At 33.5% G+C, this 5528-nt stretch overlaps 1 pseudogene; it reads left to right on the top strand.

Moving 5' to 3' along the window:
* The first annotated feature begins 2733 nt into the window (after positions 1–2733).
* Positions 2734–2852, top strand: LOC112480812 (annotated as a pseudogene).
* Positions 2853–5528: the final 2676 nt, after the last annotated feature.

The following is a 5528-nucleotide window of genomic DNA, read 5'->3' as shown; positions in this document are numbered from 1 at the left end:
ATATGTTGGTAATCTTATCTACCTATTCATTAATTACAGCTCTCTAACAAATATACTAAGGAGTGGTTACCCATTCGCTACATTTTATTCTCTGGGTACTTATGCAAAGTCTTAAACTGAACTTTGATGTGCTAATAATCTTAAACCAAAAATGATACTATGAGGAAAATATGGAAAATTCTTCTAGTCCCTTTAGTCTGGGTTTCTCAGAGTGCGCTCTTCTAAGAAACTGCATTTGAAATATCTGAAGTGTTTGATAAAATCACAGATTTCCAAGTCACACTTCAGACTTTTTAAATCAGAATCTCTCTGGTTGGGGGCTAGATACCTATCATTTATTACCCTATCCAAATGATTCTCATACACACTAAAGTTTGAGAACCACTTTAGCTCTGTGATCTCTAAAATAGTGACTATTTCCCAGGAGTTTATAACAATCCACCGGGATTTGAACTTCTTAATTATTTATTTTTAGTCTAAAAATAAAAATAAGAAAGTTTTGCTCACATTTAACATGAGTGTTAGTCCAGGCCTCCTGCTATGAATGAACCTGAGGAAGAAAAGTCCACAGATGGGATTTGATATTATCGCCCTCCCACACTCACTGACTGGCAGCCTTTGTGAGTGATTGCAGTTGCTTACTTTGGAATGTCATCCTCTTGTTGCATTTATAAAAACAACAATATTAAATAATATAATATTTGTAACATTCGGCATGATATAAGAAGTAACTGGAAAATTATTTTCTACCGCAACAGGTTTGCTGATTAGTACAAGCCAAATACTTAAGATATGTCAACTTAAATTAGTTAAGCAGTATTCTCTTATTTTTTTAAAAAAAGCATTCCAAAACTGCTCACCTTTGCCAGACAAGTGGGCTTCAGTAATCTGTATCTAGCAAATATTTTTGACAAAGTAAACATACTTAGTAAGTCCTTTCATGATAAAGCTGATATTTTGACAATGGTTTAAAGAACTTGCTTTCAAAATAAAATGAAACATTTTGAAAATCTTTCCATTTTTATGCAATTTTCTTGCTAAAAATAATGAATGTGAATATCACATAAAACTTTTGCAATATCAAAGCCAGATACTAGAAAAGGAAACTATAGAAAAGGAAACTATAGGCCAATATCCCTGATGAATACAGAGGCAAAAATTCTCAACAAAATACTAGCAAATTGAATTCAGCAGCACATTATAAAGATCATTCACCACAATCAAGTGGGATTTATCCCTGAGATGCAAGGATGATTCACCATACACAAATCAACCAGTGTGATACATCACATTAATCAAATGAAAGAAAAGAGTCATACAATCATCTCAGTAGACACAGAAAAAGAATTTGACAAAATTCAACATCCATTCATGATAAAAACACTTAACAAATTAAGTAAGAATAAACACATCTCAACATAATAAAGGCCCTAGATGACAAACCCACAGATAACACTATATTTAATAGTAAAGTTTGAAAATTTTATCTCTAAAATCAAGAATAAGACAAGAGTGCCAGTCTCAGCACTCCTATTCAACATAGTACTAAAAGTCTTAGCCAGAGCTACCGGGCAAGACAAAGAAATGAAAGGCATCAGAATTGGAAAGAAAGAAGTAAAATTGTTTATATTTGCAGATGACAGAATTTTATATAGAACAAATCCTAAAAATAAAACAAAAAAAAAAACTGTTAGAACTAATCAGCAAATTCAGTTTGCAGGATATAAAATTAACATACAAAAGTGTGTAGTGTTTTGATACACTACTGATGAATTTTCTGGAAAAAAATAAAGAAATCAATCCCATTTACAATAGCATCAAAAATAACAAAATAGGAGTAAATTTAATAAAGAAGACAAAAGATCTCTACTCTGAAAACTATGAGACATTGATAAAGAAATCAAAAAAGATATAAATAAATGGGAAGGCATCCCATGTCCACCGATTGGAAAAATAACATTGTTAAAATGTCCATACTTACATTTATAGATTCAATGCAATCCCTACTCAAGATTCCAATGTCATTTTTTATGAAAATAGAAAAACACATCTAAAATTTTTATGGAACCACAAAAAACCCCGAATAGCCAAAGAAATCCTGAGAAAAGAAAAGCAGGAAGTATCACACTTCCTGATTTCAAGCTATACTACAAAGCTGTAGTAATTAAAACAGTATAGTGCTGGCATAAAAACAGAAACTAGACCACTGGAACAGAAGTGAGAGCCCAGAAATAAACCAAAGTATATATGATCAACTAATATTTGACAAAGGAGCCAAGAATACTCAATGGAGAAAATAGTTTCTTCAATAAATAGTGCTGGGATTTTCACATGTAAAAGAATGAAATTTGAACCTTATCTTATACCATTCACAAAAATTAACTCAAAATGGATTAAAAAGTTAAATATAAGACCGGAAACCATGAAACTCTTAGAGAAAACAGAGGAATAAACCTCCTTGAATAAACATGAGTTTTGGTACCAATTTTTTGGAAATCATACCTAAAGCCCAAGCAACAAAATAAAAAATAAACGAATGAGACTACATCAAACTGAAAAGCTCCTGCACAGTGAAAGAAATCATCAACAAAGTGAAAAGACAACCTAAAAAATGGAAAAATATATTTTCAAACTGTATATCTGATAAAGGTTAATATCTAAAATATATAAAGAACTCATACAACTCAAAAGCACAAAAACAAAAACAAAAAATCCCATTTAAAAAATGGATGAAGCTACAGCCATGCTACCCTGAACATGCCCGATCCCATCTGATCTCGGAAGCAAAGCAGGTTCGGGCCTGGTTAGTACTTGGATGGGAGAACACCTTGGAAGACCAGGTTCTGTAGGCGTAAAAAATAAAAATAAAAAACATAAGGGATTATAAGCTGACAAGGTCCTTGCAATTTCTGAGATCAAGCAAGGGTTGCCTCACCTAAAAAAATATATATATACACTTTTTAAATAAATAAATAAATAAATAACTTCTTAAAAATGGTTGGACTTCTCTGTTACCAGAAGCAGGGAGGGTGGGGGAATCAGAGGAAGGTGGTCAAAAGATAAAAACGTCCAGTTTCAAGATAAATAAGTACTAAAAATGTAATATACAAAATGATGACTACAGTTGACTGCAAATTTAATACTTTTGAGGTGAATATTTTATGAATTCCATAATTAATAAACTCAACCAATAATACATTTATTTCTTCTATTTCAATATTCTTTGTAAGGTATCTTATCAGTTATGTTACCCATTAAAAGCAAGTACTCCCCCACAAAAAAATGAACCTCAGAATTTGATCTTTAACTGGATCACAAACTGTTAAACCAAATTTTTCAAAAAGAATGTAACACATTCAATTATATTTCTATTAATAATAATACCAGCATTCTAAGTAAAAGCAAAAAGTTTGTTATACATTTAAAAAAATTTTTCATGTTCAAATATTGTTTATTTCATTTTGAAGAAGGGCCTGGTTGGGACTCCTGTAGTAGAGGCCTCACAGCATCCATGGCTTCGCTTTTCCTTGCCCTATAGCTTAACTATAGATTGTCTCCCATGTGGCTTGACCCAGAGCTTGGAACTTCCCCTGCCATAGAAAGTTGCCCTGAAACTTATGATTAATGTCCTTATGCTTACTGATCACAATCCTCTGGTTTAGCATTCTTTCCAGAATACTCCCACCTTTGTTCCTGGGCTGCTAATGTCACCAGAGGACCATGTTGCCAGAGGAATGGTTTCCTGAAGCACAACAGACCCCACTCCCCGCCCCACCCCCAACCATCACATAGCTCCTGGAATAATGCCCAGATTTTCTCTTAAATACCCTAAGCGGGACTGAGAAGGCAAGGCAGTTTTGAAGATGTTAACCTGCTGCATTCTCAGATCACCAGTGCCCTGACAATAAATGCTTATTCTAAATATCTCAACTCCTGTGTCGGTCCATTGGCTGAGCAGCACAGGTAGCACGAACCCCGGACTCTGTTGCCTCCAGTTACAATTTCGTTTTTGCTTTCCATTTGTGTGTACTTTTTACGATGTATATTAACACTCTATAAAATTTAAAAATAAATAAGAGAAACAGTTTGGAGAAATGTGCTTTAAAATTTTTAATGATAAAAGATGCAACTTGGAAAATGTGGAAACAATTGCTTCGGGTGGTGACATTTTAGTTAGCATGGCTATATTTTCTTGTTAAATTAAAATTGGTAGAGAAAGAGCAAAACTTCCCGTTTCCAAGTCATTTAATATGAAACTATCTTATTTACATAAATGACTGGGTGATATTTATGTTGGTGAGAATTCATCATCATGAATCCTTTAACATGCATAATACCCTATGTTTTCAGTTTGGCTTTCCTGAGGAACCTGGTCCCACAAAACACTGACTAGCTTACTTCGGTAGAGATACAGCTGTGCTAATCATATCTGTGTGAAATCCCATTTCAAATCTATGGCTTCCAACAGTTTCAGGGAAGAAAAAATCTATAAGCTGGAGAAAAACCTTTTGATTTAAGTCAAAGTCTCAAGAATTGTTGAGCTCAATTTAAGATTTTGTAGCACCATATTTCCAAGCATTCAGATACACTTTGATAAAATTTTTCACTTTATTCCTCCCAAAACACCAGTGTACATTTATAGCTATCTCTATTACGAATCTTAAACTTTATCTCACAAGTTTAGGTTTTTTTCTAGAGGTGAAGTGCTCAAGAATCGTCTCCCTACCTATGTGTCTATTGACAAGATTTTAATCAGAAAAATAGGTGTGAACAGGCATGACTTAAATGGGAAAAAATTCACAAAGGGCACAACAGCCTGTCTACTCCTTTGCATTGGTGCTAGTAGAGTAGATTACCAACTGCCTGTAGTTACTGTAGACATGAGCCTTAGGTCTTTTCTAGCACCTATAGAAGGATTCGATAGAATAAACACAGGGTTGTAATTCACAAAATGGGCATTTGTGGGCTTACGGTCTGTTCCTGTTAGATTTAGCTGTAACCTTCTTCTCTGGTTCTTCATATATAAAGGAGGGTTAAAAATCTAATTTATATACCAAAATTAATTCACAATATATCAAAGACCTGAATATAAGACCTAAAACAATAAATTGCATAGAAAAAAACATAGGTACTAAACTCATGGACCTTGGATTTAGAGAGGATTTTATGAATTTGACCTCAAAGGCAAGGGAAGTAAAAGCAAAAATAAATGAATGAGACTATACCAAACTAAAAAGCTTCTGCACAGCAAAAGAAACCATCAACAAGACAAAGAGGCAAAATATCTGAATGAAAAAAGATATTTGCAAACAATGCCTCTGATAAGGGCCTAATATCCAAAATATACAAAGAACTCATACAACTCAACAATAAAAAAAAGAAAAAAAAATCCAATTAAAAAATGGGCAGAGGATCTGAACAGACACTTCTCCCAAGAAGACATACAAATGGCCAACAGACATATGAAAGAGGCTCAACTTCACTAGCTATTAGGGAAATAAATGCAAATCAAAACCACACTGAGATAC

Source organism: Pteropus alecto, unplaced genomic scaffold, assembly GCF_000325575.1.
Source record: "Pteropus alecto unplaced genomic scaffold, ASM32557v1 scaffold20, whole genome shotgun sequence".
Classification (NCBI taxonomy): Eukaryota; Metazoa; Chordata; class Mammalia; order Chiroptera; family Pteropodidae; genus Pteropus; species Pteropus alecto.
The sequence above is the reverse complement of the archived record's forward strand: the minus strand, read 5'-3'. Positions and strand labels throughout refer to the sequence as shown.